Genomic DNA, 26,950 nt, shown 5'->3' on the forward strand with positions numbered 1-26,950 from the left:
GAATGACAAGCAGATTCTTCAGTTGAAAGCTACCAGGAAAAAAAAAAAAGAGAGCAAGTCTAAGTCTGGACTGTAACTGGTTCTCAGAATCGAAGATGGAGAGAAAGAAGCATAGAGCAGCTAGTAGACTGAGCCAAGAAGCTGCAGGGAGGTGGGTGGGTTCTTTACTGCCAGACAGCTTGCCTAGGCTCACCACATCTCATGCATAAGAAGATTCAGATTCCAGAACTCTACCAGCAAAGAGACCCACAGCTCTGAGCTCACTCAATGGATGGGTTCATGGTAACTTCAAAGAACTCTAACATAGGGGTCTCAGGAGTAGTAGCACAGTAATTGCTAAAGGTCTGTGGAGTACCAGTAAGTGCCCAGGATTGGCGTTAGCATAACAGTTAAGAAGAAAAATGAGACCCAGGTCTGGCACTCAGGATGGTCACCAGGACACTGGGGGACTGGTCCCAGTGAAGGTGCCTGCGGTGTTCTAGTATTTCTGATCATGGTAGCATGGGAAACTCAGTAGTGAATGCTGTTGGCAGGGGGCTGTGGCAGCAAAATGGGAGTGTGGGCCAAGGGGACCTTTGTCAAAGGGAAACCAGACCAGGGCAGCTCAGTTTACCTTCTCACTTTGCAAGTCAAAACTAGGAACACGCGGTGAAGAAAGAACGCAATTTGATAGATCCTTGGTTAATCAGAGTGCTCAAGTGGGAAATACCCAGATGGATTTAAGTGGCGATTATTTTAAAAGCCTTTTTTTTTTTTATGAATAATTTCTGGATGTTGCTCAGAGCCTAACTGCTGACCTTAGTAAGAAATAGTCTAGACCCTAAACTGGTGCTTCCCTCTCTGACAAAGGAGCCTTGCACACAAGGCATCAGAGCCATTATCCTGACTTTCTACAGTCAGTTGGTTAGGGATTCTGGTTGTAACCAACAGACACTTACTCTGAATAACTTATGCAGAATTTGTTGAATTTGTTGGAGGATACCAGGTAGCTCACTGATTTCAGAGAAAAGCTGGGAAAAAATAGGTCTCAGAAACAACAGGAACCAGGGAAGCTCTGGAGATGTGGGTGGCATAACAAATTAACAGGCTATCTTCTCCCAACTTGAATCAGTGTACTCAAGATTCTTAAGTCCCAGAAAGGGCTTCTGGTTGACTGACCATTTGTCATATTCCCACACCTTGGTCAGTGCACAGTGGGGCATCATGTCAACACTCATGATGCTCATGAAAAGATAAAGGAAGCCCCTGGAAGGAAATCAAGTTAATGCTTATAAAGGAAACAGGTAGGGATACCCCGTGGCCCAAACCTAATGATGCACCATGCACTCTGTGCATGCAAAAGGTAAAGGAGATTCGGTTATTTATAGATCTTTTGCCTAACAAGAGACACAGGTTGGGAGAGGGCACTTTTGAGGGGGGCTTTCTGCTCAGATCAGAACCCACCTTCCTGGAAAAGACTCTTCAAAGGTTTGGACTCTGGCAGCCATGTTTGTGTTGAGTGACCCTTCCCCTCGCCCACACCTGTTTAGATCAGGACAACATCTGTCCCATGGAAAGCTAGTCCATGGGCGAGCAAACAGCCAATCACATTTTCTTTTGATAAATTATATCTAGAGACCCATAAAGTAAGACTGAGAGACTAGACATTGTTGAGGGCAGAACCCTCAAACTGAAATGAGTTTCAAGGAGTTCATTCCTAGGAGGGCTTTGGAAGTACCCTTGGTTTTGACCTTCCTGAATCCAGGTCATTTGGTGACCCTCTGAATTCCATGAGCTAATCCAGTATCCTCTCAAGAAACTCCACATTTTGCTCGGGCCTGGGTTCTATCCTTCTTAAAGCAATAATCCCTATCCAGCTCAAGATAAAGATTTCACCAGACCTCGGCTAACCAGAAGACACTTACCAAAACACCTGCTGTTTTTCTTTGCAAAAAAAAACAAAAAACAAACAAACAAAAAAAAACAATCAACAAACAAGACCAAAATGCTTTTAATTCTTTAAGAGAAAGCAAATTAAAACTCTAAAATGTCCAGATAAGAACGTTTGAACTTTACCCCCTAAGCTGATCGATGTTAAAGTTGTAAGAAAGAGTCCCAGTACCAAGAATATCATAAATTCTCCCTCAGAATGGGAAGAGAAAAAAAACTTAGGTTTCTAGGAAAAAATAAAGGGATTTTCTGGAGAAAGGAGAATCCAGCAAAGGAAGAGTTAACTACCTTAGCTAACTGGTTCTTCAGAATTCTCTTTCATAAGGAAAAGAGTGAATTGAGCAAGGCAGAGAGAATACTCATCACATAGTAAATCAGAATAATTGCATTACTTGGCTGTCTTCCTGGCTCAGTTTTCTCCCGATAAATTTTTTTTTTAAATTTTTATTTATTTATGATAGTCAGAGAGAGAGAGAGGCAGAGACATAGGCAGAGGGAGAGGGAGAGGGAGAAGCAGGCTCCATGCACCGGGAGCCTGATGTGGGATTCGATCCCGGGTCTCCAGGATCGCACCCTGGGCCAAAGGCAGGCGCCAAACCGCTGGGCCACCCAGGGATCCCTCTCCTGATAAATTTTTAAATTATGATAAGATCGGTTTTGAGTTTGAATCTTCATAACCCATTCAGACACCTCTAAGTGAAAGTGAAAATATATTGTAGTCTAAAAAAGGGAAGCATATCCAAGGCTTGATTCGAAACCTGGTGAGAAGTGAGGTGTGTGGCTGATGAAGACATAAATTATCATTTGCGTGGAGTTGATGAGGGCCTGGCGCTAATAGGGCTGGTGTCCAATCAAGATGGCACCAGTGCTTTCCTGTACCTGATTCCTGTGTATCCAGGCATCTTTTCCAGAAGTATTCTCAGCATTCCATTTACAGCAGGCAGCTGTGCACTAGCACCTACAGAGTTGAGTGGTGAGGTAGACTCCACTTACAATGTTTCGCCCAAATCACTGCTCACCATTTGACCCTCCACGACGAGGGTGAACCTCAGGACTCTTCTGATCTCCCACTGAGCTGTGTCTGTGAGAAAGGCCAGCCCTGGAAGGTCTACTTCCTGGAAGACCTGTCCCAGTTGGTGTTCAAGTCTGAGAATTAAGATATATGTTATTATTAGTTTCAAAAGTTAATTCTGGAAATATATTGGCCTTTCCTTAAAAAGTTAAGCACAGAATTATGATAGCAGCTAGCAATTCTCTGAGGTATATACTCCCTTCCTCCTGAAAACAAGCAATCCAACAGATACTTGCACACAGATATTCATAGTAGCATTATTTACAACAGCCAAAGGGTGCAGACAGCCCACTGGTCCATCAACGAAGGGGCAGATAAACAAATTGAGCCCTGGATCTGCTCAACAGAATAGGAGTCAGCCGAAAAGAAGAATGAGGCGCTGACACCTGCCACTGTGGATGTACTCAAGAACGCCACGCTGAGTGGCAGAAGCCGGGCACGAAAGGCCACACAGTTCATGATTCCATGTATGCCAAATGTCCACAACAAGTAAATCCACAGAGATGAGAAGTATATTGGTGGTTCCCAAGGGCAGGGGTGGAGATTTAGCAGGCACAAGTTTACAATGTTCTGGAACCAGATAGAGAAGGTGGTGGCACAACATTAAATGTGCTAAATAGGGATCCCTGGGTGGTGCAGCGGTTTGGCGCCTGCCTTTGGCCCAGGGCGCGATCCTGGAGACCCGGGATCGAATCCCACGTCGGGCTCCCGGTGCATGGGGCCTGCTTCTCCCTCTGCCTGTGTCTCTGCCTCTCTCTCTCTCTCTGACTATCATAAATTTAAAAAAAAAAAAAAAAATTACAAAAATAAATAAATAAATAAATAAATGTGCTAAATGCCATACACTGCATTAAAAAAAAATAATTTGCCTTATCCCCCCCCAAAAAAGTCAATCCTTTCCATTTTTACAATATATAGGTTCATATTTTCCAATTTGTCTTCTTTTAACACCTTTCAATCACCTCTACTCCCCAAACATGAACTCAAACACAGTGTTTCCATTATAAGGGACAAAGGTAGGTGACGAGGTGACAGGCCCAATCAACGTCAATGTAAAAACCAGAGCGAAATTCCCCAGCCACATTTATACTCAAGATTTGTAACAGCTGCACTTAGACAACAGAAAAGCTTGTTCCATGTCTCAAATGTTTCCTGGATGTTCTAGAAACAGAAAACAAGACGTTTTACTTCTCAGCATCACAAGGTAGAGGGAGAATTCACCTATTTCCTCTGCCTATCAGTCCAGCAACTACTAAAGGGAATATATATCTTGATACATTTTGTTATATAAATTAAGAAGATAAGAGACCATAATGATGATGCCAATGCTAATGATACTAACCTGAACTAACAACTTTTACTGATTATGACTCCGGGGCTGTATTGGGTGTCTGCCCCTTCGTGTGTGCACTTGCGCATATACACGCGTGTACACACACACACACACACACACACAGTCTCAAACACCCCCCTGAACCTGTCATCCAGCTGAGGTGATAACTGCCTATCCTCACCACCTCCCCCTAGGTAACAGAACAAATCTCCTTCAGGGATGGACTTTCCCGAGCCCAGTCCACAAAGTTCAGGCGGGGCTGCTCAGCCCCAGTTCCACCCAGGAGTACTAAATCAGAGTTCATTTCTAGGACTTTCCTTGGAGGTCCTGGAAACAGGCACCTTCCCCAGGGTGGTTGTCCAAGGCAAGGGGGTGAAGCTGGAGTTGACAGTAGCCCTCTACCACACCCGGAGCAGAGCCCACCTGTGGGGGTGGGGAGGACACCAACCCAGGATCAAGAGCACCTGAGGGCTGGCAGACAATGTGTCCTGACTGCAGCAGCAGGGCTCTCCAGATCCACCTCTTCCTGAAGCTAGCCCTGCCCTGCACTTATTGGTCAAAGCAGCCAATCCCTTCCCCTTGTGCTGAGGAAGGTTTTAATTAAGTTTTCTGGTACGCTGGGACACCTGGGTGGCTCAGTGATTGAGTGCTTGCCCTGAGCTCAGGGAGTAATCCCAGGGTCCTGGGATTGAGTCCCACATCGGACTCCCTGTATGGAGCCTGCTTCTCCTTCTGCATGTCTCTATGTCTCTGCCTCTCTCTCTCTCTCTCTCTCTCTGTCTCTTATGAACAAATAAATAAATAATATTTTTTAAAAAGTTTATGGTACCCTGAAAAGAATCCAGATAGAAACACTAGAGATTAACCAATAAAGTAGAGAATATCTCTTTCAGTAAGTTAAGTACTCAATCTTGAAATCTGTTTCAAAAAGATCTAACTTGTGCTTTGTTTTAATAATCGTCAGAATAAGAAACCTGGGTTTCTCTTTAAGTTCCTGGAAGTTACAAAGAAAAGCAATCTGACTTAACCCTCTGTGCTAAGGCAAAGGAGTCCTTTAGGGACTTACAGAAAAAAAGTTCCTGTCTGGAAACCTCTAGATAAACCCCATCTCATGTGTCCAGGGGTTTCCATTACTCCCAGGAGCTCCCTTGCAAGTGCCCAGATCCTGGTGGAGCAAGGGAAAATGTGTTTTGCTCAAAGCCTGGGTGTCGGCATGATAATAGAAGAGATGCTGACTCTATTGACATTACAGGATGCAAATTTATACAATTTATGCAATTTATGCAATCCCAGTGCATAAAGACCAATTCATTAGTTAAGTTACTCCATATTTATTAGTTACCTGTTACAGATCAGATACTTTGATAGTTGGTGGGAATTCAGTGGGTATTTCCCACCTTTGTGGGGCCAACAGACTTTTCTGAGAGAAAAGTAAATGGCATATACTTCCTTTTTTATTATTATTGTTTAAGATGTTATTTATTTATTCATGAGAGACAGATACAGAAAGGCAGAGACATAGGCAGAGGGAGAAGCATGCTCCCTGTGGGGAACCTGATGCAGGACTCAATCCCGGGACCCCAGGATCACATCCTGAGCTGAAGGCAGACGCTCAACCACCAAGCTCCTCAGGCATCCCAATGACATATACTTTCAATAGTATATAATGTACATACTTACAAATATATACTTACAAATGATTTCTGCTTCCAAATACTATAGCAAATGCTATGGTCATATAACAATATACCAGAGAACATGAATGAGAGAAGTGGCTTTGGAGCTGAGACTAACAGAATAAGGTGAAAAAGGAAGGGAAAGCATCCCAAGCAAAGAGGAAGAGCAAGTGCAAAGGCCCTGATGTGGGAATGAGCCCAAGCATGAAGGGCAAAAGGAGCAAAGGCCGGTGTGTATGGAGCATGATGAGGAAGGGGGTCAGGGTCGGGGGCACGTGGAGGGATGCTGGGCATACCACATTCACAGCAGCTTTAAGTAACACGCTCACTCACAGAGCAAGCTCTTCTAATGTGGGTTCCGGAACGAGGTTGCAAAGAAACCATATCTGCCCCAGAAGACAACCTCACTACTAACATGTATGAGCAGGTGCTTCCCAGCTGTACCCCCTCAGATGCTGGGAAATCACCCCCATGCTACTGCGGGGGCTACTTCAACACAGAAAGTCAACCACAGAGTTGCTCTGCACTCGGACGCAGAAACCAATCCTGCCTAGACCCTCCCCACCTAGGAGCTGGCCAGTCACTGCACCTTCATAGGCCTCCACCCAGATGGTTGAGTAGATAGATGGTTGGTAGATGGTTGGGAAGGCTTAAGGGGTCACCTTGCAGCATGCTCAGCATAGGGACACAACTACTCTCATGACTGCCCTCCACGCCTCTTCAGAGGCTCAGCAATAACTCAGATGCACTGCCACCCCCAGACTGAGGGGGTGCTGCAGAGCCCATGTGGGGTCACCTGCTGAGTGCTCCCAGCGGGAGGTACCCACTCCAGCCCCTGGGGCTGCCCTGTAGCGAGAACCCAGGCAATCAATCCCCAACCCAGGTCACCCAGGCCTCAGAGAGAGAAGGGGCCATCCAAACTTAGAGCCAGAAAGGATCAGGGGTGCATATATGCAATGGCCCTGAACTGGGAATTCCTGGCGTCCATTGGCTTGGCTGGAGGGTTTCATCACAGTCCTGTAATTGTGGGAAAGGCCAGTCTTCACTCAGATCTCCAGTGCCCACCACAGCAGGTGGCGCCCCCTACAATGGGCAGGACTCTGGCCCTGCCAGATGGAGAGATGTTCCACAAGGCAAAGTCCCCCTGAAAGGAACACCAAATGATGAGGCCAGTGCATGCTGATGTGCCCCATCCTCACCTACAAGCAGGGGTGACAGCCAGCTCCATGGTCAGGGCTCAGCCACTCCATCCTGGGGATTCCCAGGCCATGGCAGGCTGACAGCCCCTCTGGCACCCCCAGGCTGGCTGGGTGGAGGGAGCCCATCAGCATGGCAGAGCCCACCAGGACTGCCTTCCCCCCGTAGACTGATGGGTGAAGAGAAACTTAGAAGCACAGGGACCCCGGATGATGGAAGCTGGTCTCCCAGATAATGGATCTCCCCAGCAGGGACCAGCTTCCAGAGGGAAATACAGACTCCAGCTCACCAAGGGATTGAACCATTTCCTTGCTCTGAACCCTAAGCAAATCCCATGTATGACCCATGTTCTCCGGGTTTGCTCCTTGCCTTCATTTTCAAAGTAGACACCAGCTTGGAACTTTTCTCTGCAATCTCTTTGCTATTTCTTTTTCTTCAATAGTGAAAACCAGCTGAAGACGCTGCTGAGATATGGCTCTTACAGGAACTCTAAAACAGAGACCTCCTGGTAGACAAGTCCCAGGTTGGACACATATGCCAAGGACCCAGAATCCCAGCTGTCCATAGTCAATGGCCCGGGGCGGCCTGGGAAGAGTGTCCTTGACTCAGGTTGGCAGCTGAGGGGGACCCTGAGGGTAGTAACAGCTTGTGGCTGTCACACACTGCACTCCTCACAGCAGAGAGCCTGTTCTCCCCTGAGGGAGATACAGAAACCCCTCCAGGCTGTCACCAACCCATGAGTACATTCTACAACACAAGAATCCAGCTGTGCCATGGATGCCAGCTATAACCAACAAACGGGATGGATGTTAGAGCTACATAGACCTTTCAAAAATGGTTACTGGAAAACAAAACAAATCATATTTTCATGCTGGAGAAATTACACCCTGCCTTAGCTATGGCCCACTGTTGGGCAATGTTTCCAAGAGCAATCTGGCTCCATGACCCACCAGAGAACCTTCTGGGGAACACGGATGAAGGCTCTCCATCTAAGGCACAGGATGTGATGCGTGAGTCTTGATCCCACAACACCACACACAATTCCTTCATGGAATCCAGAGGAAAATGGCTTTTAGTTTACAGCTGAACATCCACCCCAATTACCCGGCAGATGTTTCCATAAGCAGTTTCAGTTGAAGGATTTCTCCTGAAAAGATATGAAATAAACCCAGCAGTTTACCATTTCAAGGATAAAAGACACTGGGCTGCAAGTTGGCAGACCTGAGTTCCACTGGACACCACACTTTAAAACTTTACCTTTAAACATCAAATTTAGAACTGTGTAGCCAAGTAAACAACCCACAAAGTGAAAAAGCAGCCTCTGGAGTGGGAGAAAGTACCTGTAAAACATGTATCTGGTAAGGAGTTAATATCCAGAATGTAAAAAGAATTCCCACAACTGAACAACAAAATCATAATTGAATTTAAAAATGGGCAGAGGACATGAATCAACATTTCTCCAAAGAAGCCAAACAAATGGCCAACAAGCATATGAAAAGATGTTCAGTGTCACTCGTGATCAGGAAAAGCCAAATCAAAACCATAATGAGATGTCACCATATACCCATGGAGGCCATTATGGGTGGAAGGCCATATCCAAAACACAGAACACAAAACCACTCCAGGAGATAACAAGCATCGGTGAGGATGTGGGGAAATCGGAAGGCCTGTGCACTGCTGGCTGGAGTATAAGATGGCGCAGCTGGTGTGGAAGACAGTATGGAGGTTCCTCAAAAAATTAAAGATAGAATTACCATTATGACAGAGCAATTCCACATTTGGGTATACACCCAAAAGAATTGAAAGTCATATCTCAGAGAGATTGTTCGCACACTCATGTTCACTGCAGCCTTTTTCAAAATAGTCTAGAGATGGAAGCAACCCAAGTGTGCATAGCTGGAGGAATGGGTAAAGAGAGTGTGGTATACAAATAGAACGGAGTATTACTCAGCCTTTAAAAAGAAGGGAGTCCTGCCGTGTGTTATGCACCTGGAGGACATTAGGTTAGTGACAAGTACTGCATGATTGCACTTAGGTTATCTAAAGTAGTCTGACTCCTAAGAAACTGGAAGTAGAGTCGTCCTTACCTGGGGCTGCAAGAAGGGGTAAAGGGGTAGAGTTGTTGTTCAATGGGTGCAGAGTTTCAGTTTTTCAAGATGAAAAAGTTATAGAAATCTGTTGCACAAAGTATATGCAGTTAACATTACTGTGCTGTACACTTAGAAATGGTCAACATGGTAAATTTTAGGTCATGAGTTTTTTTTTACCATAATATAAAAAAGAACTCCAGAGGGCAGCCCGGGTGGCTCAGCGGTTTAGCGCCGCCTTCAGCTCAGAGTGTAATCCTGGAGACCTGGGATCAAGTCCCACATCGGGCTCCCTGCAGGGAGTCTGCTTCTCCCTCTGCCTGTCTCTCTCTCTCTTTCATGAATAATTAAATAAAATCTTTAAAAAAAAAAAAAAAAGGAACTCAAGGGAATGTACTGGCTCATAGTATAGAATATTTCCAGTAGGAGAGACTGGATCTTGGGCTCACACAATATTATCAAGCCAATCTCTCTCTCTTTCTGTGTCTTCGAGTTGAGCCCACATTCAAACAGCATCTCTTCACGCAGTGATGTTGGGGAGCTCGGTGCAGACCCCATCATGCCCCTGCTGGCAATCTCAAGGAAAGAGAATCCCTTTCTCTAAGCTGTTCACACGAAAGCCTCATGCTTGAGCCTCACTGGCGAGGCTTGGCGGACATGCCAAAGCCTTAACTATGCTGTTTCTAAAGGAATGAAATCATCTGAGCGTCCAGCCCCAGGACATGCGGCCACACCAGGGACAAGGAAAGGTGTAACCCCACCCCAAACAATACAGACTGAGAGTGGGGCGAGGGGTTCCCATTACACAGTAGGAGTGTGAATGCCAGAAAAACAAAGGCTAGATGCTGAAATGGGTTAAAGCAGTCAACCCTGTGCTTGACTTTAACCCTATGAATGTCCAATGGAAAAGAAGCAGTTACATTATGGTAGCTCCCTGGACAGACAGTTGCAGCAACTAAAGAGGTATTTGGACACTGTAGCAACACAGAAATTTCTTTTGACAAAACAGCAAGTAAGGTAGAATATAAAAGCACATCATTTTGTATAAAAATACATGCGTGCCCAGGTATGGGCTGTAAAAGATGGTCATGTGACACCTGCAGGCCCCTACCAAGTACAGGCACTGTGCAAGCTATATTCCATATGCTGCCTCATTTTAAGAACATGAACAAGAAAGAAATTTCACTATTTAGAAAGACAGACTGTAGGTCTATTTCCTCTGTGCTATTTAGTTGTTTGGTTTGATTATACTGTTGTATAACTAAAAGAGAAATCATTTAATCATTACAAAAAGAAGACAATATCCAGGACACACACGATTCCCCAGTTAATGGGGTAGAGCCTGAAACCAGAGAAAGAGACAAGAAGACCCTCCCATGGTGTTTATCATCGTTCTTAGTTTGTATTTGGGTTTTTTCAGCGGCTCTCTAGTGGTTGGTTAGAAACTAACTTCCGTGAAGGAATTCCATCAGTCCATAAAGCCACTACATTTGTTGGCTCCTCCTCAGTGCAACAGGCAAGACCCCCCCAGTCATCACCCCTCCCACACCGAAATCCAAACAACTCTGCAGGGAGCATGCATTGGGCCTTCCCACCTCTGAGCCATTGCTCACACTGTTCCTCCTATCTGAAATTATTTTCCCTAATTATATTCATCCTCCAAAGATGTACCAAATAAAGTTCTTCAGTGCAAGTAATAGAAGATACAGCTAAAATGCTTAAAATACAAACATTCACACCCAGTAGGGTGGCTTTAATAAAAATTAAAAAAAAAAAAAAGAACAAATGCTGAATGTGGACAAGTCCTTTGCTGCTGGGAATGTAAAATGGTGCAGATGCTGTGGGAAATTATTTGGTGCTTCATCAAAAAGTTAAACAGAGAATTACCACATGATTCAGCAACTGCACTGCTCCGTATATACCCTGGAGAAATGAAAACCTATATCCACGTAGCAGTTTTTGGTGAGGAAGGGGTGCTGTTCTCTTTCCCAGCAGTAACAGAAAAGTCTTGCTGCTGGTCCTCATGGGGCAGAGCTGGATGGAGTGAGTGCCCGTCCCTGCATCACACTCCACAAGCAGAATCCGGGTCCGCCTGTGAGAGGTCTTCTGTGATCCAGCAGGAAAAGGCTATTGGTCCCTCCACAGACCATCACTGTGCACTTCAGCTTCATTCGTTTGTTTGCCTGTATGTCGTCCACTAGATCCTGAGCTCCTGAGGGCAGGGGTCATGCTCCCATCACTTGCTGTGCAGACTGAGCCCTCATGACTCACTGCCACAGAAACACACACACGAGTGGGTGTTTGGTGGACAACTTGTGCGAGGCCCTGGGGAAGGCAGAGCCCCTGCACAGGCCCAGAATGTGGATGGTGGGCAGTGCCAAGTGTTCAGGATTTCATACTCCAGCAATTTCTTCCTTTCACCCCAGTGAGAAGAACCTCTTTTTTACTTCCAGCCACAAGCCTGTACAACATTCACAATTCAGCAACTCTAGGCTGGTCATTGAGGTGGCTGCTCGGTGTGAGCCATGCAAGTTGCTCTTGGGGAGCAGGGCAGGGACGCTGGAGACAGGAATGGAAGCCCCACAAGGTGGAAAATGAAATCTATCACCAAGGCTGGCTTTCGTGCTCAGGTGGTCCTGGTGAGATCTGCCCATCCCCTGCCCACTAATAACAACAGACAGGGTAACCTTCATCATGCCAGTGGCCACTCATCCCACTAAGCAGCTTGCCCTTGGCTGCAGTGACTATCCACAGACCTGAGTGGGGCCTGACATCAGCCGGACAAGAAATGGCAATAAACTGGGAGGAGCCAATGGGTGGCACAGCCAATTTGGGACAACTAGATTTAGGGGATCGATGGTGAAACTCTAAGAAATTGTGAAGTGACATTGCATTCAATACCCTCTCTACACTGGTGGCTCCCAGAACTCTGCGTCTAGGCTGGACCTCTCCTGTGAACTCCGGACCCCTGCCCACCTGCCTACGTGTATATGTACCAGGCATTTCACACCTGCTGTGGCCAGAGCTGATCATTTGACTCCACGAAGTTCCCAGATCTGGTCCTTCCCACATTTTTCCTCATGCCCATAGCACTCCATCTTCCAGGTAAAATTCTGTTGTCATCCTTGACCCTTCGTGGTTTCTCTCTCTCTTTTAAACACAATGGCCACAAAATATCAGCAAAGCCTATCAGCACCACTGTCAAAGTATTCTGAGAATTCCTCACTGCCTCTATGGCACCCCAACCCAAGCCAGAAGCATCTCTAGAACCCCACTGGGCAGCCTCTCCATCCATCTCCTTGCTCCTGCCTTCTCCCCACAAATGATCCCCTGGAGGCAGCCAAAGATGTCCTTTGAAAATATAAGGCAGGTCATGTCATACCCTCCAGTGATTCCCCTACTCAATCAGAATAAAATCCACACCCCTCATCATGGCCTGCAAGCCCCATAAAAATCACCCTGGCCTTGTCCCTCAGTCCCCTTTGCTCACTCTGCTCCAGTGACATGGCTGAGTTCCTTCTGCTCCTCAACACACCAAATACATCCCAGCCTCCAAGCCTCTCCAACGGCACCTCTCTCTGCCTCAGATACTCTTTCTGGAGTTAATCACATGCCTGGCCCTCCTACTTCCTTCAAACCTCCTCTTCAGGGAGGAGACGTCTCCTCTGACAATTATTTGCAATAGTCAACCACCTACCCCCACTCACAACCAAGCACATTCCTCTTCTGTCCCATTATAAGCTTATTTTTCTTCATAGTACTTACACCAAACACAGTTTACATGTATGCGTGTGTTGGTACATTTGTTTGTGCATATATATGTTACTTCTCCATCCACAGAATGGACAACACAGACCTTGTCAATCTTGTGCTCCACTGTAGCCTCAGCCCAAGAACAGAGCCTGCCACCAAGTAGGTGCTCAATAAAAAATTACTAAAGAAACAAATGAATCAACAGCACACAAAAGAAGGAGACATGCTATCAGAGGACAAGGCTCTAGATCTAGGAGTCGTCCACGGAAAGCTTAGATCATACCTGGAGATCTGTGATGAATTTCTTAAAGATCCAACCCAACAACCAAAGAGTAAATGCAGAAAACTAACCACTATGAAAACTAATTCATACTGAAATAGGTTTAAAAGGCCTGAATCAATTGATAATGAAAAAAAATCCCTCATATTAATGAAACTCTGGGTGATTCTGTGACTCCACCAAAGATGGAGGCTGGTGCCAAGAACTCTTCACACCCCAGTGGCTGAACACTTAGTCGTATGCTAAGTACTACACAAATAAGGTAATTCTTTTTTTTTAATAATGAATTTATTTTTTATTGGTGTTCAATTTGCCAACATACAGAATAACACCCAGTGCTCATCCCGTCAAGTGCCCCCCTCAGTGCCCGTCACCCATTCACCCCCACCCCCCGCCCTCCTCCCCTTCCACCACCCCTACTTCGTTTCCTAGAGTTAGGAGTCTTTATGTTCTGTCTCCCTTTCTGATATTTCCTACCCATTTCTTCTCCCTTCCCTTCTATTCCCTTTCATTATTATTTATATTCCCCAAATGAATGAGAACATATAATGCTTGTCCTTCTCCGACTGACTTATTTCACTCAGCGTAATACCCTCCAGGTCCATCCAGGTTGAAGCAAATGGTGGGTATTTGTCATTTCTAATGGCTGAGGAATATTCCATTGTATACATAAACCACAGCTTCTTTATCCATTCATCTTTCGATGGACACTGAGGCTCCTTCCACAGTTTGGCTATTGTGGCCATTGCTGCTATAAACATCGGGGTGCAGGTGTCCCACGTTTCACTGCATCTGTGTCTTTGGGGTAAATCCCCAACAGTGCAATTGCTGGGTCATAGAGCAGATCTATTTTTAACTCTTTGAGGAACCTCCACACAGTTTTCCAGAGTGGCTGCACCAGTTCACATTCCCACCAACAGTGTAAGAGGGTTCCCCTTTCTCCGCATCCTCTCCAACATTTGTGGTTTCCTGCCTTGTTAATTTTCCCCATTCTCACTGGTGTGAGGTGGTATCTCATTGTGGTTTTGATTTGTATTTCCCTGATGGCAAGTGATGCGGAGCATTTTCTCATGTGCGTGTTGGCCATTTCTATGTCTTCCTCTGTGAGATTTCTGTTCATGTCTTTTGCTCATTTCATGATTGGATTGTTTGTTTCTTTGGTGTTGAGTTTAATAAGTTCTTTATAGATCTTGGAAACTAGCCCTTTATCTGATACGTCATTTGCAAATATCTTCTCCCATTCTGTAGGTTGGCTTTTAGTTTTGTTGACTGTATCCTTTGCTGTGCAAAAGCTTCTTATCTTTATGCAGTCACAATAGTTCATTTTTGCTTTTTTTGAACTCGGCCACAGTAACTTCTTACAAGATACATCCACGAAGGCAAATAAGGTAATTCTTATGACATCAGTGCTCACAACAGTCCGGAGGCACACACTATTGTTACTGCGACTTAGAAGCAACATAAAAAAGATTTTGAAAGCTAAAATTGCTTTCCCCAAAGACTGTTGTGCGTGAGTCCTCCAAGCTCCTGCCTTTCATTGATACATAGAGCATGAGAAGGAACAAAACACTCTCACAAACACTGGCAGGGCAGTTGACCCTCACACTGACCCTCTGAGGTGGATTCATTCATTCAGCAGATATTTGAAGAGCATCTATGGTGTTCCAGACTGTTTTCTAGGTGCTGAGGATGACACAGTAGTCAAAAACCCAACCAGGTCCCTGCTCCCATGGAGTTCACATTCTAGAACAGAGAGACAAGTGGCAAATACGTGAGAACACAATTTCAAAATGTAATGGCTACAGAAGAATGAAAACAAGCTGATGTGATAGTGACTTGCAGAGAGAACAACTGTGGATTTGTGGTCAAGAAAGATCTCTTTTGGGGATCCCTGGATGGCTCAGAGGTTTAGTGCCTGCCTTCAGCCTGGGGCCTGATCCAGGAGTCCCAGGATCGAGTTCCGCATCGGGCTCCCTGCATGGAGCCTGCTTCTCTCTCTGCCTGTGTCTCTGCCTCTCTCTCTACGTGTGTCTCTCATGAATGGATAAATAATATCTTTTAAAAAAAAAAAAAAGAAAGATCTCTTTTTGGAGGTGAAATTTGAGCAGAGACATGAATGACCACAAGGTGCCAGCCACGCAAAGATCTGCATAGAATCTAGATATGATTATTGTTTTATCATGTTATTAAAGTTAATATCATTATGCCATGGTTCATGTAGAGACACTGAAGCACATTGCCCATTCAAAAATGAAGGGAGAGGTGGAGGGAGGGAGGGGAGGGAGGGAGGGAGGGAGGGAGGGAAGGTCCAAGATCAGAAGACTAGTAAGTGGAAGCCAGTATGAGAGGGGTAGCACTATCTGATGTCTAGCCACATATATCTATACATGTATTCTCCAAGCAATTTTTAGATATCAAACACTGGCTTGACCAAACAAGTAGATTGAGGCAACTACTTGGTGATGCCAGCACATTCTCATGGAACATAGGCCAACAGGAAGAAGGAGCCATTTAGTTGGCACTGAAGCCTGAAATCAGAGCCAGGATTAGGGCATACAAGTTAAGGGGTCACCAAGAAAACTCAGTAATCAAGATAAATAAGGAGACAATGGGCTGACCAGGTGTCCCGATTAGTGGGTTGACTAGATGTCCCTCTAGGAGGCTGGATTCAGCAGAAAGACCATTGAGCAACTGATCTGACAAAATCACAGTAACATATGGAGGGTGGTCCTCACTGGAATTGAGACTAGGAGCCAGAGTCTCTCCATCCAGCTGAGACTCCCTCAGACTCTTTCCTGCTAACTCTTGAGCAGCTCATCAAGTTGTATGAGACACTGTCACTGAGCAGCTCATTTCTAGATACCATCTAGACCTACAAAGGTGTCATGTATCTACATTACAGGAGTTAGTGCCTTATCTGCTAAAGTATTTATTTGGTAGCTGCCTTGTTCTCCTAACTGACTTCATCAATAAAATAATAACACTAGATAAAAGTGCCAGCACTTTTCAGCACATTTCATCATACCTTGTTGAAAATAATAGGTAAATTACAATATTAAATTGCATATTATTTTCAGACAATTTCTGGTCATCGAGAAAGGAGTAAGACATGTGACTCTGTAAGAGGTTTCTGCAGAAGAATTTTCTCATTCCTCTGCTACATTCCTATCAACTGGCCAGTAATAACATGAAACCAGGAGGGATAATACAGGGCAATCCCGAGATTGAATTTCACTTAGTGAGGACACAGTCCGTGAAGCAAAGGGCCGAGAGAAGGGGGAGATTTAACACATAATGAATAGGAAGGCACTGAGGACAAATGCTAACCCGACATAAGGACACAAAAATTGAATCCAAAATGGTAACAGAGCAGAGATGACGCAAGCTACTCTGGAAAACCTGTGGGACACAGTTTGAAATGCATGGCACGTGAATCTCTGAATTTAAGAGCTGGATGACACTTTAAGGAACCCACCTGCAGGGCTGTAAACTGGCTCCTTCCTTTGCCTGAATAGCTCTTCTTCCAAATTCTGCAGATATGGCTCCTTTTCTTTATTTAGCTTTCTGATATCACCATTCTCCAAGGTCACATTCTCAGAGAGGAGGTTCCTGGTGCCCCTCCCTCAAACAGCCTGTCCTACACCCACTGTCTCAATTACATTTTAATTTGTGTCACAGAATGATCACTCACCTAAATGATCTCATTTATTCACTTATGTGCTTATTGTCTGTCTTTTCCACTGTCTCTTCCTGGTGATGAGGAATCCTGTCTAATCCTGTTTTTTGTTCTTTCTAGTACCTACAACAGTCCCTGGCACACAGGAGCTACTCAGGTAATATATGAATACAAGAATGAGCCCACTTAAGGGTACCTGGGGGGCTCAGTCAGTTAAACATCAGCCTTCAACTCAGGTTATGATTTCAGGGTCCCAGGATCAAGTTCCACATTGGGCTCCCTGCTCAGTGGGGAGTCTGCTTCTCCCTCTCCCTCTGCCTCTTCTCCCCACTGTGTTCTGTCTCACTCACTGTTTGATCTTTCTCAAATAAATACAAATAAAATCTTTTTTTAAAAAAAGAAAGAATCCACTTATTTTACATACGAGTAAACTGAGGCCCATAAATGCTAGATAACTTATCCAAAGCCACCCAGCTACCTAGTGGCAGAGCTAGGACTCAAACATGGGACACTTGACAGTTGGCGGGCTCAGTCCTCAGGAGTCCTGGACAAGGTCCTGGCACTTGGGATCCTTGAGATCCCTGATGCTGGGATTTAACTGAATGCTGACTTGCAGATGCACAAAGATGGCAAAGGTGACCTATTTTTACACAGTCAGGTTTTGAAAGCCAGGAAGAGATTAACATTAAGGCTTTTCTAAAACACAAGTATTTCACCTACAAAAGATAGTCTGGAAATATTCCTCTTCCATAAATGACACTAGCAAATTAGAAAATAATTTCAAACCAAAAGGCACTGCAGAGTGTAGCCAATAAAAGTGAGCAAAGTGTCATTAATGAGCTACAGTGACATGGAGACACAATTCTCTTTCACAGCAAAACTACTGTAATTAAGCCAAAGCGTGTCTGCATTATTTAGCAAAATAAATAATTAGCCTATGCTCTTGAAGCTGACTGCTAATTTCAGTATTAGGCTAATTCTCCTGCAGTCTGATCTGGAAATCAATTCTAGAACTCATGCTTGGGGCAACTCAGTTAACTTGCATACAGCAATTATAGTGAATACCAAAGTTGCCTGATGCACTTCAGACCATACAATACAAATGATGGCTAATCAATGTTCAGACTCGTTTTGATTATGGACATCAGAGAGGGGAGCCATGGCTACTTTCTACCCATCCCCCAATCCTGAAGCTAAAGAGACAGGTGGCCTAGTCCAAAGCAGACATTTGACATTCTGAACCAAGTCAGAGAGGCCAAGAGAGTCCAAGCAGTCACCTCTTATCTGATAGCTATTAGAGGCTCACTGATGCCCTGCTCCCAGCAGAAGTGGATCCTGGCTGAGAAGGATTTCAGCTGCTCTCAAGTTGATATTCTTTATCATTTGCATCAGGTCAATCTTTTAAATAGATATTAACCTCAACTTTCCTGGACCATGGAGGAAAAGAGAACATTGTTCTCCATGACCATCCACCAATTCTATTCCCCCAGCAAAGAGAAGCTGGAGGTGAGTTGTCACTCCAGAGCCTCCTTTCAAACCAGAGAGTCGAGACTTCAAGGACTCTACCGTGAAGTGACTGGATTCTCCTCAAATGCACAGTTATGGATTTCCAAAGACAATCAGTTCAGGCAATCACAATCATAAATTGAGAAAATGGGCCAAAATAAAATTGATTTTGCAAATCAAAAATGTGAGAAGATCAGCACAAAGAGAAGGAAATCTATAAATACCTAACGGTGTTGATCTTAGAAAAGGAAGAAGGAAATTAATCCGGAAGTGCATATCACACTCTGAACATACCCCATTACTATCCTGTCCTATTGTGGAAATAAAAGGATGTAGCAGTTTGGACCATAGCCTGGGTTTTCAAGGGATACCCAGGCAACAGAGGATTATGAATATTGCACTTTAAAAATATCCTGCCACTAATGAAAACCCATTTGCCTTACAAGTAGGATTTGAATAAAGTAGTCTGGGTCAGGAGAGAATTGGAAGTGTCATCAAGTAGAAGCTTTATTTAGCTCAGAGGAAGAAGTTTAATTGCCTTTAGTGTACTTAATATTTAGGAAACTGATTCTTACCCTGCAACCTATAAGGCAGTTGGAACAGCTGGAACATTATACCATGAATACTAAGATTGAAAGTCTCAGCATCATGGGACCAGTTAGAGTCCTAGAGGAAAGCTGCATTCGGGGTCCCAAAATCCATCCCTAAGCTTAGCTAGTCAGCTAATTTACATGGGCCTTTAGGTCTTGGGCATGAGGCTTTGTGGATGGTTTACCAACAATAACATTTGCCAACATAATTGTATAGACCAAAAGTTCACAGGTGGCTAACTGTGAATCAGCTGAGTTTCCTTCCAGAATAAAGAACCAAATTTTCTTGGTGGCAATCATCCTTAGAAAATTCATAGAAACTTTTTTATTAATAAGTCTTTATAGAAACTTAATCCATGCTGGTATTAATGTCAACATCCAATCTGTTTAATGAGCACATGGAAACAATATCCATATCCCCAAACCCAACCACCCTTCCCTTGGGTTATACCTACTTATCATTGTTTAGGTCCTGGTTTGGTGTCACATCTTCAGGAAAGTCATGTCTGACCTCCCAGATTGTACCAGACCTCCCTGTTTTACACTCAAATTTCCTAATATCTCTCCTTCACATCATTTCTCATAATTATACTTAATTGGGTAACTCTTTAAGATCCAGCTTCACTGCCAGACTCATCACACACTGTCTTACTCTCTCTGTTTAGCATAGTACTCCACAACCCAGCACATCACACAGTGAATAAAAACAAAATTATTTATGTATTTATTTACTTGAATGAAAAGATGAATCAGTGTCTAAGAATAAAACTGGTTAAGAGTTCAGATTTACAAATTCTAAATGCTTAATTTTCTAATTTATTTGGAGATCTAAGTACAGTGAACACACATGATTTCAGTCAACCTAGTATCTGTTTCCTTTTTTCTGGTAACAATAGATCAATTTTATTTGACAAAAAATCCATTCCACACCTTTCTCCATGTGGCTCAGATGGAGCTCATATTATCGGAAATTCCACAGTTGTCATGGGACCCAAGCCAGGCCAATCAGTGTATTCTATTCCACTGTCCCAGTGATCGTTTCAGAGATGGGCACATTGACTCAGGTGGGGCCAGTGAAGTGTAAGTGGCAATTTTTGTTGTGGTCACTGAGAAAGAAAAGGACTCTTTGTGAGTAGATTGCCCTATCAATAGGGTAAAGATCTAGAGTCAATGAGGACCGTCTTGTCACCCCAAAGGAAGTTAACACAGCCAACACAAAGCCAAAAGATGGAGACACAGAGTCTTGAGGATATTATCATAGCACCTAGATCTAGTTGTGCCTGATGTCACATGTCCCCTTGGATTTTATTTTGTGAGCTAATTAATATCCTTTATGTATTAAGCCAATTCCATTGGGCACCTCCTGTTTGAGGAGAGTCTTGATTAAAATACCAGTGAAGCTAGGGACCATGAGACCAGTGTATTTTCAATCAAATCACCTCACGTGTACAATAATGGCAAAATGAATGTAAAATCCAGCCAAAGAAGGTATCTCAGAAGAGGATGGAACTGGGCTGGGCCCTGAAGGTGGGGGAGGTCCAGAAGGGCAGACAGAGGAGGAGGCTTCTCTGGAAGCAAGGAGAACAGCACAGAGAAAAGCATGGGATTGAGGCATGAGGAAGGGGCAGGGAGCCACTGCCCAACTTGGGGAGGAGACCACCAATGGAGTAAGGTGTGGTGTATGCAGCAGAGCAGCAAGAAAATACCCTGAATGTAGGATGAGATTTGAGGCTCCAGAGAGAAAAAACACCATAGGATCCAAAGCACCTTCCGCAAATGACAGGAGAGGGCCACTTATGGGCAATTCTCTGGACAAAGCCTACAAACTTGTATGAAGATGTGCTGCCCTTCATGGGGTTCTTTAAGTGTCAATAGTTGAAAATTGAAATACTTTACATCAACTTCCAACATCTGGATTTCGCACAACCAGTGGGAGATCTTGTGGCCCCAGGGCACACATTCCTATGTGGCAACCACAGGCTAACACAGACAGACAGCATCTCCTGGTGAGACGGGGCGCATCCCTGCAGCCCACCGCCCCTCCCCCATTGTGTTACATGGCCCCCTGCCTACCTCCACGTCATCAACCTGGCCACATAAGCATGTACTCGTGTGGCTCTGAGGGAGAGGAACCTCCTTCTATCAGACTCACAGGCTCTGTTTCTGTCTGAATTCTCAGAATCCACAGCCCCATTTAAAGAAGATCCCACTTTCACCAAATTGGATGTTGACAACGCCTCCGCCAGGGAGCTTTCTGATCTGATTTTGATATTATTTCTCACTAAGATCACCTTCCTTGCCACCTTTATTATTCAAATGGTTAAGAAAACCCTTTGCAATAAGCAGACTCATAACTCAGATTGTTCTACTGGGGACAGACCCACACTCCTTCCCTTTGTTTCATTAATGGAAAACAGGGGATGCGGGAAAATATGAAGGTGAAGATAACTTCCAGAGAGGAGTGGAATCTTAAAGCACTTTGCAAAACTTTCTAAATAACCATGATGTTCCATAATCTTCAAAAAGAGCAGAATTTAAAAAGATTACGAAGGATGGCCAATTATTAGATTTTGTGAAAAATTTCCAGCTCCTTCCTTGTGAGTGAGCAGCCAGGTGCTAGTCCTCCCAAAAGTGGTTTCTCTTCAAAGCCAGCACCAATGACATGCACTAGTGCTACTGGCCCCAGTGATCTCAGAAGAGACTTGGTTTTATGTAATTGTATGACTCTGAGCTATGGGTTGAAACAGTGGAAAATCCCCCTGCTCAAAGAGAGGAGCACTACCATGCACTCAAACAGCTGAGCAAGACTGTTAAAGAGGAAAATGGACTGAGCTGGAGGAGCCACAATGTATTTGGTTTAATTAGAAAAATGCAGATGCCTTCTCAGCAGCTTTACAGAGATGTGCCTCGGTCAGAAAGACCCTGGAATAAGCAGACAGGATCACAGTAGGAGGCTGCAGGAATGGCCCCTAGAGGGACTTGAGCCAAGAACATGAGCTGGTGTTTCCCCAAGTATAGATGGAGGTCCCTCTGCGGGAACTAAGAAGCAGCCTTCCCAGTTATTTAGGCTTCAGCCAGCCCTCTCCCGGTTAATGAAACCACATCTGTACGGTGCCCTAGAAAGGGGTAACCAGCACAGAGTCTGAAGAGAACAAGCTGGCTCCACGCAGGGACGAGATTGATGGGGTGTTCTGAAAGGGGCCAAATGATGAGGTCCTAAGACGATGTCAATCGCATGCGAAGAGGACTGTAAACTGTATGGCCACATACTTATGTCTCTTGCCAATGTGGTCTTTGGGCACACAGAAAATCTGAGTGTTCATGAATCTTCACTGCCTCATCTGTGCCATTAGGGGTCTCACAGAAAGAAAATCAAGACAACCAGGTGACCAATGACAGGGCTTGTTCTCCCATTGGAGTGGCTTTTGTGAACAGGCCTTGTTTGTCCTCTGATTCCCAGGTCCACATAAGTCACCCTGATGCTGCTGCCCTGTGTGCCAAGGGCAGGACCCATCTCTGTCTGGACTCCAAGCCCCAGCTATCCTCAGAAGTGGGCACCGGAGACGGCTGAGCCCTTTGACCACAGGTCTCATGTCCACAGGTCTCTCTCCTGGCTCGGTGCATGCCTCGGGTTTCTACCCAGCTGGTCCCAACTGCACAGTCCCCAGCCCTGAAGGACCTGGGAGTTCTGTAGCCCTTGGCTCCCCAATCCCTGAAAGGTCTCCCCAAATCAGATGGCCCTTGCCAGCCTCCTGGGGGTATAGCCTCTTTCACTTCCTTCCCTCAGGGTCCCAGATGTGTGCTGCCTATTTTTGGTCTTCTGGCTTTTGTGGCCTTCCCCGTTTGTGGGGAGGTGGGGGACAAGTCCAGCAGTGACACCATTTCAGGAACAAGCCATGAGCTCTATTTTATTTTTTTTCTACTTTAAAATAAATACACGTGAACTAGGGCTTTTATTTCAGCCCCATCCCACGGCCCGCATTTTAAGCCATAGGGACACCTCCGCCTCCTACTCCGTTCTCTGTCTCCCACATAGAATCTGTCCCCAAGTCCTGCTGGTTCCAGCCAGACTCCTCTCTTGAATCTCTGTCCTCCTCTCTCCCACTCATTGAATCTTACTGGAGTTGCCTCATGACAGGCCTCCGCCCCCTTCTTCACACACCCCGCCCCCCCACAGAGTTTGTGTCCTGAGACACACACCAGGTCACACCACAGCTCAGTTCAAACCCCACCCCCATCCCATGCACAAAGTAGGCTTTGCACTCCACTAGGAGGACAGTCGGGTCACCACATCCACACCTGCCCATCTAGCCCAGTTCTTGCTATTCCCATTGCCCAGGTGCCTGCATGTGCTCACCTGTGCTCTTTGAATCATACTCACGGCATATGCACACCTGTGGCCTTTGTTCTGGATACTCTTCTTCCAGCCTTGTCCCAGGAGAGTCCCAGGCATCTTCATTGTCACCTGCATGATCCACTGTTCCCTCCTCTCTCTTGTCCTACCCTTGGATACATCCACATTACAACTCAGAGAGCAGGAACTGCATTTTATCCGTCATCCCCCCATCCCTGGCTCCTGCAGCAGTCCCACCCAAAGTGAATACTCACAGCTGGCTAAACTGAATGATGCTGCAAGCATCACTGGTGCTGCAGCAAGAGCTAACAGTAATTAACGAAAAGATCAGGGACCCCTATTCCAGCTCTGAGCACAGGAGACCAATTCATCCTCCACCCCAAATTCAAACCCCAAATGGCAGAACTAAATTGGCAAACGCAAGTTAGAGGAAAAAGAAAATGTTCATTCAAGCCAAGCACAATCAGGAGGAAAAAGGCAGTCTTGAGGGAGGAACTAATGAATCTCTGAGAACATGAAGAGGAGAAAGGAGGAGCTGAAGACCCATTTCACAGCTGTCTGTCCCGTGGATCAGTTTTTTGTCACTTGCTATGAGAAAATCAAGTCCCCTCTGAGCTATAAAATGTGCATGAGCTTCAGAAGGGCAGTGGAGGACGCCCCCCACAACCCCCTGCCACCCCAGAACCATCTGCAGCCGGGAGGGCAGGGGGCCCAGGGCCCAGTACAGGTGGTCTGTGTGTCTCAGGTGGGAAGTTGTAAGGGAAGTAGAAGAGACTGGGTTTTGGAGAGGGGTCTTGGCTGAGAAAGCAGAGATTTGGAGGAGGCATCAGAAAACATGTATTTTGCTAAAGAAATTGCAGATAGAACCCAGAAAGTTCAGACATAGGCTTTGGAGGGCCACAGGAATTTCTGAAGCACCTGCCACGGGCCAGCCTCTGAGGACACAAAGATGGAGAAGAACCAGTCCTCTCCTTGGAGGAGTGCACAATGATTTTAGGGGAGGACCCATGAATAAGTGTCAAGTGATGCAGTGTGGGGCCTGCATGGCTGAATGGGGCAAGAGACACGGGGCAGTGTGGAGGGTTGCACAGAGGAGCATTAACAAGGTAGCCAGTAAAACAAAAGTCTTTCTATCCATCTTCCCCTCCCAGCTGACAGCTCCACAGCAGGGGTGGGGGCAGGAACAGTTGCCCACCCCCACAATCACTGGCTCCCAGAGACCAGGTCCGGGCAATCAGATGTGTCCTCTGCAGGCCTTTCAAGACCCCAGCTCTTGGATCCTTCCCACAAGGAGACATTTTTAGACTGCTCCCTAGGAACAGTTTTAGGAGCATCAGGAAAGTGCACCATTAGGAGCACACAGCTGGCAATCAATAAATGCACATTTAGCTGATGTGGTCTGGGGCTTTATCCCAACCATCTTCTTGGGAAAGCTGTCTCATTTTTATCAATATGAAATTGGCCCCCATTTCACCTTCTATCAGTCAAATAGGCTGGGTGTGCTGAGGCAACAAATCACCCCAGAACTGAGAGTGGCTTCAAAAATAAGTTTATTTCTCATGTTGCCCGACCATCAGGGATTATCTACTCCACGGGCCTGCCACTTGTTTGTACAACCAATGGGTAACTGGAACACAGCTGTGCTCATCCATTTACTGCTTTTGTGCAAGGTCTGTAGAGCCAAAAATATTTACTATATAGCCCTTGTAGAAAAAGTGTGTCAGTCCCTGATCTATTGTATGTCATTTCATTCCAGGATCAATCACCTGGGGAGGATTCCAGAAAGTTCTTTTGTAGTGACTAAATGGTCTGGCCTGAAATTGCATGAGAATTACATGCTACTTCCACTCATGACTCATTGGCCAGAAATCTGCGTGTGGCTCCACTTAACCACAAGGGGGCTGGAGGTGCAGTCAAATTACTGGTGAGCTTCACACTGACCACACACACACCTTTAGATTCCCCCCCCCCTTTTTTTTTACAAGAATTCTGCAAACCCTTGAAAAGCAATCCATCCCAGGAGAACCATGTGTGAAAGCAACCATTTTCAAGAAACTCAGAAAATAGTCCAGATAGAATAAGGACACTTCCAAACTTCCAAAAAAAAAAAAAGAAAAAATCATGCATACACACTTCTTTCTTTGATCAGTATTTTTTCTTATTCAAACCTCTAGGCGCCAACATATCCTTGCAAATTTCTCCCAAACCCTTTAGGAGAGTCCTCTGTGCCTTTCCAGGCTGGGCAGAATTTCAAATCTGATTTACTTTAGCTCCTGAGTACAAGTGGGGATGCCCACAAATGTCCCCAAGTGACAGGCTTTATCCTTGTCAGTGCGCATTCTTGCCTTTGAACTCAGGCCCTCAGTTTCCCAGGGAGCGGCCACCACTTGTGTTTGCTGGCACCTCACTTCCTCGCCTCCCCGATCCTCCCTCTGGAAGGGTCTTTATTTTCCCCTCCTCCCACCCCACCATCCCCACTCCTGGAATGTGCGGTGGCCTCTGCACCATAGAAGACTCGCCTCTCCCCAACCCCCAATTAGGAATCCCTCCAGAGTCCCCTTGACTCATCAATGGCTGTTTGTTGTGTTCTATTAAACTCAAACTGCTTATTTCTTCTTTTAATACATAGAGCACCTTCTGTTCAAATCGCTGGAGGGCCTTGGATGGTGACGTGTGTTTTAAGTTTTTAATGAGTCCAATTCAGTGTAGACTCATTTTAAGTTCTACATTTAAAGTTTTCTTATTAGCTTCACAGAGGGAAAAATAAAGAGTGCTGGTGCCTCGCATGTAAAATTTCACCATTTCACTGAGAGATATTTCAGTTTCTATCGTGATCGAGAATAAGCATCAAAGAAGACACCACGCATACTTGCTGAAGAGAAGCAGCAGCAAAGGCAACAGGAAAGTGTTCAAATGGAATATAAACAAACTGAGGAGTTTAACAAGATCACCCAGAATGGAATGGTTTCTGTCTCCTTAAAACTATATTTATAAATGTTTTCCTAAGAGATAAATAAGCAGATTTCTGGATGACAGAAATGTTTTCTCTTTTAAGCTTTAAGCAAGATGGTTGCTATCACAACTCTATCTTTGGAAACGCCTATCTGGAAGACCTTAAATCACTGGAGAGGCCAAGTGAACTGCGGGCACTTGGTTTCAAAATAGAGCGCTCACTCCATCCCCTTCACGTGCAGTGGGGTCACTAGAAATAACCAGAGACAAATGCCCACCCGCATGTACACACCCCTAGTTTATGCAGGTACCTGCTGCATGACAACTGTTACGAACAGGTTCACGATGGAAAACTGAAAAGAGAAACAATGAATTCAACACTAACATCTTATTTTATACTTATAATTTTATTTGAGATGCCAGATTAAAGTTAGGTCATAGTGCTTTTCAGCTGTAAAGTTGCCATAATGATAAATTTGCTTGCCTGTTTCTGAAAATGGAAATTTGGCATTCACAACAGGGAACCATCAGCATAGGTGGGTCTA

At 45.2% G+C, this 26,950-nt stretch overlaps 1 protein-coding gene and 1 long non-coding RNA gene across 5 annotated transcripts in view; one reads left to right on the forward strand and one right to left on the reverse strand.

The window, feature by feature from the left end:
• The window catches only part of TMEM132B (transmembrane protein 132B), a 409,478-nt gene that overhangs the window by 117,714 nt on the left and 264,814 nt on the right, over positions 1–26,950 (reverse strand). The window lies entirely within an intron of this gene.
• On the forward strand, positions 20,120–26,775 carry LOC102155832. Its single transcript, XR_005379086.1, has 3 exons — positions 20,120–25,123; positions 25,210–25,377; positions 26,201–26,775. It is a non-coding gene; the product is annotated as an uncharacterized LOC102155832 (long non-coding RNA).

This window comes from Canis lupus, chromosome 26 (genome assembly GCF_011100685.1).
Source record: "Canis lupus familiaris isolate Mischka breed German Shepherd chromosome 26, alternate assembly UU_Cfam_GSD_1.0, whole genome shotgun sequence".
In the NCBI taxonomy this organism is placed as follows: Eukaryota; Metazoa; Chordata; class Mammalia; order Carnivora; family Canidae; genus Canis; species Canis lupus.